At 48.3% G+C, this 11,418-nt stretch overlaps 1 protein-coding gene across 6 annotated transcripts in view; it reads right to left on the reverse strand.

Annotated features, from left to right (window-relative positions):
- Positions 1-11,070, reverse strand: part of FOXN2 (forkhead box N2) — a 33,187-nt gene extending 22,117 nt beyond the window's left edge. For 2 of the 6 annotated variants that reach the window (XM_027659195.1, XM_027659190.1), the window contains exon 1: positions 10,977-11,070. The gene's annotated coding sequence lies outside the window, so the exon portion shown is untranslated. Of the gene's footprint in view, positions 1-8,646; positions 9,709-9,741; positions 10,300-10,322; positions 10,423-10,976 lie in introns of those variants that run through there. The other 4 variants (XM_027659192.1, XM_027659194.1, XM_027659193.1 and 1 more) reach the window with 4 other exon arrangements.
- Between the last annotated feature and the right edge of the window lie 348 nt (positions 11,071-11,418).

An 11,418-nucleotide genomic window follows, 5' to 3' on the forward strand; every position in this document is an offset into this window, starting at 1 on the left:
CCTCGCAGCCGTGTGTCGGTAATTTTAGCTCTCGGTTCATGTTACGTGAAATATCCCCTTGCGAACCTTCCGTCAGCACAGCAGATCAAGAACACGCACATGCACACACACACACGCAAGTCTGAGGTCACTGTATTTACTTCTTAGGTCAAAGGGGGCAGTAAAGTCTGTTTTCAACTCAAATATGGCCCGGGAACACTCAAAATTATAGAGGAAAAAATATTAACTTATTAAATTGGCATTGCATATCAGGCAGGATTTGTGGTAGCATGCAAACCAACAGTGCATTGACATTTTCTCTTAGCAGAGAATCATCAGAACAATTAACACCCTACTTATAAAAAATATTATTTGCAGGTAATACACTTACAGGAACTAATTTAGGTTAGTGCCATGTTTCTCTCAGTGGATGTGTTACAAAAATCCACACGTCTCATTACCTTCTTGGTGCCTAGTTCACCACCTTGCACACTTTCTACTTGAACACATCAGAAGTCAAAATATTTTTTCTAGAATGCTAGGAAGGCCATTATTAGATTATTATCATCTCATAAATAAGAAAAAAAATAAAATTAGTTCCATAACTGCTGCAGTTTTCAAAGAGTGTTCTCCAGCAGTCTGCATCAAGGATAACTGAAACAGAGATAGCAGAGTATGCAACAGGGAATCTATTTTAATGAAGAATTTAACTCCATTGTGATGGCAGTAATAAGACTGGTGACACTGAGGACCATCAGCTGATCATTTTGACACTGCTTTTCTGGAGACAGCATCACCTCAGCTTCAGAATATAGAATGCAGCCTCAGAACCTCTAATTCTGTCTTGTTTACTTTGGCCTGCTGCTGGATCAGTCTGAAGAAGAAACCAACATTGGCAGCCTTCCGACTGCAAAGGACTGCAAAGTCATCAAAAGCTGGCTCTTCCTCTAAGATCAACAACCACAACTCCAAGGGTTGCCCCACAGATGGGGTCATTAGCAGACATGGTAATGTCTGTCTTGTCTCTCAAGCACCTGAGGACCATCTGGACCACAGGACCTTCTCCCTTCTCAAGTACCCAAGGGCCACACGGACCATAGGACCATCCGAGACAGCACTGCTTTCTGCCTGCAGCAGCCTGGTGGGGAGAGACACCAGTGCCTCTGGAGCAAATCTGAAGGCACAGAAGTGGCCAGTTTGTGTGCTCTCCAGAGCCCCTCTTCATTCACAGAGACCTTTAATGACATGGATATTCACAATTTTTCTCTTCATGTGGTCTCTGCCTGGCCATAAGCAGATGGGATTGTGAGCACACAGCTTCCAAGATGTCATTCTCAAGATTACCGCTTCCAATATTCAGGTTTTAGTATTTTACATAAGGACCATGGGATTCACCAAAGCCACCTTTGCTGTAAGCTGGCAAGGTTTTGTGGACAGGCATCACCCAGCGGGAAAACCACAGTTAAGAGTAAGGAGAGCAGACCGCGAGAAGAGCACAGAAGAAGCTCTCTGGTGCAGATGTTTTGATAAAATTGTACATGCTTGGACCATCAGGTTGTTTTCCTAATGTTTCTCACTGTTAACCAGCTCAAAGAGTCGAGGCAAACCAGGTTAGAGGTGGCCACCAGGACTTGCTCTCCACAGTGCTCCTGGACAAGCTGAATTAGCAGCACCAACATGAAAACAGGGAGGTTAAGAGCACGCATGCACATTGCCAGGCCAGTGAAATTCATCTTCCACTCCTTTATTCCCTTACTGCCACCTTCCCTGTCTCTTCAACTACTTCAGGAACAGCAAGAAAACCATTTCCAAATGACAGGCAACTGCTCAGCTGCTGAGACATGCTCCCCATCCCTCTACTGGAGCTCTCCCCAAGCCAATTCTTACTGAAGGTGGATGGCAAATGGCAATCATCTACCCAGCTTCCCAAGCTGCTGCACTGAATGGTCAGAGGCTTGCTGCAATTCCCACAGAGACAGCCACAGAAGAGCCAGAAAGCAACCTCCAGCCACGCACACACAAAAATAATACACTTTAAGCACACCTATGAAAAAATATGGTAGAGTTTGTGCTCTGACCCATGTGCTTTACCCCACCAATAAGTGACACAGCGTGCTGCTGCTCATTGGTATTAACACTTGCAACTGAAAGCAGAGCATCACAAATACAAACCCTACAGAACTCAAGCATCTACCTCCAGTAAAAAAAAGAAACGCCAATCAAAACATCTATTCCGAGTATCGCAGTGGAGGTGCCCATTATTTTGCACGGCAATTATAGACAGAGGTAAGACATGATTCAGGGGTAAGAAGATTAAAAGGCTGTAAAGTCAACTGAAGTTGCTCAAACAAAAGTTAGGATGCATCAGAAAAGAGGCAAGACAGACAACCTTCTTTCCAGCAGTCTCCGTGATTTCTGGCATCACTCAAGAGAACACATAAAAGCCAGGAGCAGACCTCCCTGCTAATATGTGCCAGTCCAGCACCCAAAGCCCAGTGAAGACCTGCTCCTCCAGGCCACTCACAACCTGAACAGCAGAGCCCAAGTCCAAAGGGGCTGATTAAGGCTGCAGATGTGTTCAGTCAGCAGTCTGTTTCAGAGAAGCAGGCACAGACTGGAGAAGACTCAATGTCTCAGTGTTGCAAGACGATAATATTTTTTGCAGTCTTCTCTCAAACTCACAGAAGAGCTAACTTTGGGAAAGGTTATGGGGACTGCAAGGTTCTCAGCCTAGCAGAGCACACCTGGAGTTAAACCAGGTTTGTGTGCCCCCACACACATCTCCAGCTACAACTTCATTTTGAAAGAAGACCCTGAGGACTGATACGTTCTGATACAGGAGAGAATACTTTGTGTGAGCATTTTATGAAGACAAAGCTGCTTTAATGAAGGCCAACTGCTTAACAAAACTGAAAGTTCACTTGGGCATATCTTCAGGCAAGCAGGGAAGCATGCTTGTTTTGCAGCAGCCCCTCTCAAAGAAGCCCCACTCCTGCAGAGTCCAGGTCCAAAGGACAAAGCTGCAGCAGATACCACCATCACCAAAGGTGACCTTCTCCAAATCCAGCAGCACTGCAGGTCTAAGTGCACAGATGTCATTTTAGCACTGTGGCCATCGTGCCTGGACTCACTGACCTGGCAAGAAAGAAGTCAGTCTTTTTGTTAAAAGATGCCACAGCCTTGTCCATGCCAAGTCAGCATGAGAACAGAGCTGCTGTTGCTGCTTGATCCTTCTTTACTCTACACTGGCATCAGATGAAAGGTGCCATTTGGCACCTGCACAACATCAGTGTCCCAGGTTAGGACAACCTTCTCCTCAACTAAATGCACCTATTTATTTCTGTACAACCAGCCAAGCAACTAGGTCACCTCAGCTAATAGTGGGAAGATCTGGAACCTGCCAACAGTGCAGTGATTTCCCTCCAGGTTTAAAAAAATACAAAAATAAATCTTACCCTGCATTGTCCACGTCTGAGGAGCAGAATATAATTTTAATCTGGGAAAAAAGATTTTTAGCCATATCACACCTTGGTTAATAACAGCAGCTGTGCACCCACCCTCTCTGCAACAAGCTCAGGGAGCACAGCCTTTGTTACAGAGCCAGGCATTTGTGTGCTTTACACACAACTTCTGTACTAACAAAAACAGGCTCTGTGAGAGTATTTAAAACGATCAGTAGGTGCTTTTGCATGCAAGCAACTATACCAACAGCAAATTCTTCTCTTGATTTTCACAGTCCCTTGCAATTATGAGAAGGTATTGACACCAGGGCTTGTCCTGACTTAAACGCATCAATGTATATACTGTGTTATTGAAACAGCCCAAGAATTACACAAATAAATGACTGTCACTGCTCACCTACACAAGCTGGGGATAAACTTCCAAGTCAGCATGCACACAGCACAGGACCAGCTACAAATCTCTGCATATTAGAGGGAAGCGCAACAAAAAAAAAAGATCCTGGCACAACTAGTGAAAACCCATCACTAAAAAGCACCACATCTGCTTGACTGGGAACATTAAAAGCATAACACCAGACCATTTCCTCCCATTTCCCCCCCTATTAATTCAACCTTTCCCCCCCACTCATCTCTTTGTCTCAGGCTGCCCTGCTCCATACCCTGCACACCTCACACCCGTGCTCAGCGGGCTGCAGGTCAGCTGAAATCCTCCCCCCCAGCCCCGAGAAAGGCCTATATTTGATTACAACACTATATGATGTCACGTATCCAAGACAACTAAAGGCATTACAGTCTCCTGAGGACAAAACCACCTCTTGGCCATAGATTTCAGCAAGCTGGGACCCACTCCCTGCAGAGGAGACGCGCAGGCAGCTGCACCCCTGGGTGACAAAGGGCACCCAGAGATGCTCCCTGGGGTAGCACCTCCAACAGGCAGGGCCCTTCCTGCTCCTCCTGGCTTGCAAAGCGGGGAAAAATTAGAAATAATTGTTAAAAAAAGCATTAAAAAAGCAGTTACTGGCTTCTCAAAACCAACCTGAAAACAAATTCAACCAACTGAAGGACTGCACAAGCCATAAGCTCCGGGGTTTCGTTTTAACCCTGGCATTGGTAGGCTCAAAGGGGAAGAGAGGTTTTCCAGGGATTTGCTGAAATGCTTCCAAGCCTCTCTCATTTTAACGCTCTTTTAATGTCAATGTTCTCCAGCACCCTGTGATATAATTAAGGAGAGAGGGGAGGGGGAAGGTAACTAAAACCAATTAAAAGGTCCAGTATTAGGAAAAGTTAAGAAATGCTGCAAAATTTAAAAAGGGGAGGGATTAAAACCTTATCATAGCCCAGGGAAGGGCAGGGAGCAAGAGAAAGATTTCACCTGATCTGGTTTGTATGAAAAAATTTTCAATTTTTTTTATAAAGTATGCATATACACACACACAAGTGGGTTTGTGTTCAAAACAAGTATCTCAGAGAAAAATGATAACGTGAATTCTGACAAGCCCAGACCCCAGTCCAGACCCTGTGCACAGCCCAGAGCCTCTGGGACATTTATTCCATCACTGCCTTCAGAGACTTTGCAATCATGTTGCCTTTCCAAAGGCTGCAGTCACTGTTGGACCTAGTTCCTCAGATTTAAAACACGCACATGAAAACAGTCTACAGAGAAACAGGGAAATGAAAAATATAAAAACCAAACCAGCAGTGAAACTTAAACTATTAAGAAAAACCCCTGGCCTCAGAGAAAACGGGGTGGGGATGGAATAAGTGCTTTTAAGAAAAATGCTTCACTGCCAATAAGAGCTTTTCAAAAGATGCCTACGGGTCATGTTCCTTAAATTCAGTACTGTGCTTGCTAAATGGACTAACATGCAAAAAAATGTAAGCCATTGATATGTTCACAAGTGAGCCATTAGAGCAAATGCCTTGCAAAATAATTCTGATGCTAATTCCCTTTCCAGGGTAACCCTTCCACGTGTTTCTCTATCATCTTCTTGAAACAGAAGTGAATATAGCTACATTTCAGCTGGTGTCACTGCCAATCTACCAATGCTAGAAAACATACTACTGTCTTTTACATTCAGCTTTTCTGCCTTCTTCAGCTTTAAAGTACCCAAACTCCTGACTTTCAGCCGAAAACCAACAATTTGAAGCTTTGCCTCAAGTGCCCCTTCTGCAAGATTTAATTTGAAAGCAACATCAGAGCTGTATCACAAAGCCATGGCCACACTGCCGGTACCACTCTGTGATTGTGAAGCTCTCCCCACTTGCTGCTTTCCCGGCTCCTGTTCTTAAAGCACAAGTTTTCTCCAGAGCTCCAGGGAAGGCAAAGTGATGCTCTTCGCCCTGCTGACCCCCACAGCCAACTTGCTTTTAATTTTATTCCACAAGAGTTGAACTTGGCTGTTTAAAAAAAAAAAAAAAAAAGGTCCTACTTTTGACTGCTCAACATCCCTACAGTAAAACTAAACTGGTTGATAAGCAGTCCTGGTGATGGTCCTCACAGAGCAGAGGATGAGGGATGAGTGGCTGCTCCTTGCCAGCAAGCTTCCCAACTCCCACTCACTCAGCTCTACTTTGTGCAACTTCTCCAGGCACTGAGCTCTCTCCATATACAGTAATTAACTTTTAGGCAACCATGTACTTGCCCCAAACTTAAGCACAATGGAATCCAGTGAGAGTGGTAAAAAGAAAGCAAGCAGGGGACCACACTCGAACCGGGAAACTAAAAGCAGCTACAAACTGCAAGATAGGAAGGCACTGAAAACAACTTGAGAGAAGAAACGAGGCCTGAGTGTGGCATCAAGATATGCTCCTCCAGGAGATGGGCTTTGGCAACACATGTCAGGAAGCCCACAATAAAAACACAATGGCAATTAGTACAACACACACTGGTGGGACACTCGGATGCATAAGCAAAGTACCACAAGGATGGAGCAGCATCACCCACACACCACCCTTCCAGCACCCAGCAGATGGAGAATGCAGCCACGGCAATAAAGTCAAAGGTACTCAACCATACTGTTCAAAGGCATACTGAGGTGTGGGGGTCTGTGACTGTAGTGCAGAGACCAGGCTTGTTGCTGTCCGGAGGGGAAGGCCAGCAGACAGCCAAAAGCACCGCAGCTGGAGGCTGCAGACCTGATCTCAGCTCACCGCTGCACTTCAAACCCATACCATCAGCAAGATCAGTGGAGCAGTGACAGCCACCTCAGACAAAAACTACCATCCTGCCAGGCAGTCAACATACACCACTGACCCGAGTAAATCACGTTAGGATGTTCTGCCAGCAGGAACCGGGTGAAAACATTTCCAAATTATAACCTAATCCTTACAGAGTGTGCAGAAGAGCAGTGGTGGAGGGTGATTCCTGCAGCAGCAGTAGTCAATTTAGTGGAGTCTCTAATGTTCCGTAACCTTTGAGGAAAAAGTAGGGAGCTCTAAGTCTAGTCTGAACATAATGGAAAAAATCTGAATGCACTAGGAAAAACAAAAAAGTCAAAATCCACATTGTTGACTTTTGGTATAAATACTCCTATCTGTGCAAATTCCAAACTTCTCTTAAAACGGTCCTGGTACCTCTGAGCAACCATTTGGTAACATGGGTATTCCTGTCCCAGACACAACATCCAGGTTTCCCAGTTGCAGGCCTGAAGGCACTCAGCCTGAGCACTCAGCAGTGCTCTCTCCAAAGGGGACAGTGACCCAACCCTCACGCTTCCACAGCCATAATGTTTTACAGGGAAGAGGCAGAGCACCAGGGGTCATAAAGACTCTGGCTGACATCAGGCAGCACTTCTTCCTTTCCATGTAATTTATTACCAAAGCACAGGCGAGCTGCCTCCCAATTGCTGACTGAAATTGTATTTTGGAAGTACCCTGGACCATCGCTGCATGCTTTTACCCCTCGTGGCGAGGATGGGATGGAGAGCTCACCATCACACAGCACGCACTAAGTCAGAAGACGCGTAATGTGACAGGGAACAAATAAACACTTATCACACATAAGAGTCCAGCTGGATAAAAAGTGAAGCAGCATCTCAGGGTTTTCTTGTTTTACTTGCGGGTGTCTTCTGCGGGAGCAAAAGGCAGCCGCTGGATGTGGGAAGAGACACTCCACATGCACCCACCCCGAACCTCTCAGCGCTGCACTGGGACACGGACAGGGTTTGCAGCCTGCAAGTGTGCACTTGTTGAGGCACAGCCGCGTGCTGACGTGAGTCACCGGTGCCGCTGACAGTGGTGCCTCGGCGCAGGAAGTTGCCCAACACCATTTTGGTTGAGTGGCAACACACACACTGGGATGAGGCACTCGCTGCCTTCATCTACTTCCCTCAGAAAAAGTTACTATCAGTGCAGTGACATCCTACAGACGAGCTTATACACAATACATTCATTTACCAGGAGGGGAGGAACAGCAACTGCCACGGCAAGAAAACTCAAGGAGCCAAAAGGAATAAACCAAAGTTACACCTGTGCTAACAGGTGGCGAGTGTGCATCCAAACCGCTGACAGACTTTACTTACAGGGACTAAAGGCTGCTTTTCACTGATTTGCAGCCAGGAAATGAAAGCTGTGCTTCACACAGCTTTTTTTGCACCACAGTAGCGCAGTGGAAGTACCCCATTGCAGGGAACAGCCTTAAGGGATGCACGGCAGGGTGGCTGTGGGCTCACCCTCACTCCTCCCAACACCCATACTTCCTGCCACCTCCCTGGCTCTAATCCCACTGTGCAGCTCCTTCTGATAAGGTATCATGAACCTGCACATGGGAAAAGTCTTCTGAGTGCTTGGGGTATTGCTCCCAAATACCAGCTCCTTTGAGCCCCAACAATGAGCAGTCAAGGAATAACAGCAGGAGAGGAAGGTGGAATTACAACCCCAGTGAAACCAACATAAAAACTTCAGCTGCTCTTCTGGGAACTAAAATTTCTCCACAAGAAATGTGTGGCTTTTTACCAGTTTAAACTATATCCATATACAGCATCTTCAGATGCCAAACCATCTCATTCACCAAAAAAGTTTGCTTTTGCTCAACATGTCAGGTTTTCAAGTCTATTGCACTGAGTGGACAGAGCCTGTGGTTAATAAAGATGGTAAAAATCAGCTTGACATGTCCTTAAGCCTTTGTCAAGGACTACACTCACTTGCCAGGCAGCACTTCTCATTCAAGGGGACCATTGCACAACCCTGTACCTGCTCCATTACTTACTGGATTGGCATGTCCTGACACTCAGATAGTTGCTGTCAATGCTGGTGCCATCAATCCCAAGTTCCTCAGAGGACATGGGAAGACTTCTCAAGCAGAAACCCCATGGTCGTTGGAGCTGCTGAAGCAGCACACTCCTTGGCTGGTGCCCCTTTTAGACAAAAAATATCTTACTTTTGGGTTGAAAAATCCCTGAGGAGCTCCTTCAGCACAGCCTCAGTGGCAGCACCCAAAGCAGGTCACAACTTCATCCTCCGGTCTAGATGCTGCCAACAAAGATATTAACCAAGTTTTATTTCAGCAAGGTCCCTGAGAGTGCTCAGGGCCACATGCCTGTATTGATACAGGGTCAGTGCCTCCAGCTTCCCTCAGGACCTGAAGGGCAGCCAACGCAGCATCTCTACCACAGTCTGCAGGTGTAGACACTGTGTACAGTGGCACCGCTCACTTTAGGGGAGCATTTGATAATAAAAAAATTACTAAAAGCACAGAAAAGTCTGATACTTCTTTCAGGCAACTCAAACATCCAAAGTAGGAATTACCATCCCCTCTGTATTTCCACAAAAGTCAAGTCTCACAGCTGGACACAAGTGAGCCCCCAGCAGAAGCTGCAGTGCTGTGGCAGCACACGGCCGAGCTCGGAGATAACATATCCTGGCACTCAGCTAAGTTCATCAGCTCAAGCTGTGTGCTGCATTAATTGCTACTACACAGCTTTCAGTTCAGAGCTGTGTCCAACTACCTTCTGCAGACCTTGGGAAATGTGAGTTGGCACCTGCCAAGAAAAAACAAAAAACAACAACCTGCTAACTAGTTCAAGTTTTCTGACATAATATAATGTCAGCTTAACTTTTCTTGCATAGATGTAGCATAACACCAGACTTCTAGGAGGCAAAAAAAAGACTCCAAACCAAGAAACACAACAGAAGTTAAATGATTCTCATGTCACTATATTACTACCCAATCATTACTAAATCCGTCTAAATGCAAGTCCACCAATGATAAGATTTGGAGAGTATATATACATATATATACATGGTATATTACATATAAAGTTAGCTTGATTTCATACGTTAGCCACAAAGCTAAGCAAGTTACCTTCTCAGCATTGAAATCCACCATAATTCAGCATTTTTAACTTCTCATTTTGCATACAGCGTCCATCCCTAGGCAGGCACCACGGCGGGAATGTGAGTTTATTGAGCCCTCCTCAGGGTTACCCCTTATTTTCTGCTTTTAATCTTTGTCCTCTTTACTCTTTGTTTGGGCCTTGTCAGAATCCAAACCTTTACCGACAAAAGCCAGTTTCCGCTCCTATAGAACCTGGGCAACCACGCACGTTGGTGTGTCCAAGGCGGAATAAGGCGGGAGAGCAGTGGGATGCTGCTCCTCTGCTGCCACCAACTCGTTGCCCAACTTCACCAAAAGAAAAAAAAACAAAAAAAACAAAAGAGACGGAAAACTCTTAAGGGCCACGTGCAGACAGCTCCCAGCCTCACCTCGAGCACCTCATCAGTCGTTTCTTGGACTTCAACCCAAAACGCGGGAACCCCGGAACGCCTCCCCTACTCCCCCCTCACCTCTGCAAACCACAGACCTTCTGCACATCCATGGGGGCTTCCCGCCGCTTCGGGGACGGCGGGGCGCGGCGGAATAACGCCAGAAGGGTCCCTACTTACTTAAATGAAGCGCCTGAGGGTTTTCATGGGGGCGACCCGGAGGCGATGGGCAAGTCGGGGCCGCGCTCCCGGGTCCCGGCGCCGGGCTGGCCCCGCTCTCCATCCCCGCCGCTGGAAGCGTGCAAGGAGCGCGGGACTGCCCTGCCGGGGGAGCGGGGGCTAAGCGAGCGGGGGGAGGGAGGGGGGAGGGGGGTCACCCGCGTAAATCCCGCGGGCGGAAGCTCCGCGGAGCCGCGCCGGGAGGAGGATCAGCGGAGCGGGGTGTGGGGAGCGGGTCCGCGGCCGTGGTGGGGATGGAGGGGGGGGGGGGTCCCCACGCATCCCCCTCCCCGCGCATCGCCATCTAGGGCAGCGCTGTCCCCACGCGGGGCACCGGGGGACGCCAGTCACCTCCCCGCGGAACACCCCCTTCCCCCCGAGCCAGCGGGACCCGGCGCTCCCCGCGCCTCCCCCTTCCGCCCCAGCGGAACCCTCCCGGAGCGTCAAAAACAACAAAAAAAAACCCCCCACCCCATCCCCCCAAACGCGCGGAAAGCCCGAAAACTAAACCAAAAAAAAAAAAAAAAAAAAGGGGGGGGGGGGGGGGGGGGAAGCGACGAAGCCGGTCGCGGGGGTGGCGGGAGGGGAGCGCGGGGCAGAGCGGGCAGCACTCACCGCGGTCATGAAGCCGCGCGGCCGGCGGCGGACACACAATATGGCAGCGGGGGGATGTGTCAGGGAGCAGCTGCTCCCTGCGCAGCGGCGGCGGCGGCGCCGCCCTCCCCGCCGTGCTCCCCATGGCAACCGGGAACAAGCACGGCCCCCCCCCGCTCCCTCAGCGCCGGGCCCGCCTCTGGCACCGCCGCCGCCCCGCGCCCGCCGGGGCGGTGCGGGCTGCGAGCGCGGCTCCCAGGCTCCGCATCCTCGCCGCCTCGTAGAAGTTCACCTTGGCCCCCCCCCCCATCCTTTCCACCCCAAAAAAAACCCAAAAAAAAAACCCAACCAAAATTTCAAACATAAACCCTCCTCACCTTCTTTATAATTATTCTTTTTGCCCTCTCAGCAGAAATGGAGCCTCCGCCGTGTTTGCTCTGCCTTGTAGCGCATTGTAGTCCGC

This window comes from Corapipo altera, unplaced genomic scaffold, assembly GCF_003945725.1.
Source record: "Corapipo altera isolate COAL_440 unplaced genomic scaffold, ASM394572v1 48, whole genome shotgun sequence".
In the NCBI taxonomy this organism is placed as follows: Eukaryota; Metazoa; Chordata; class Aves; order Passeriformes; family Pipridae; genus Corapipo; species Corapipo altera.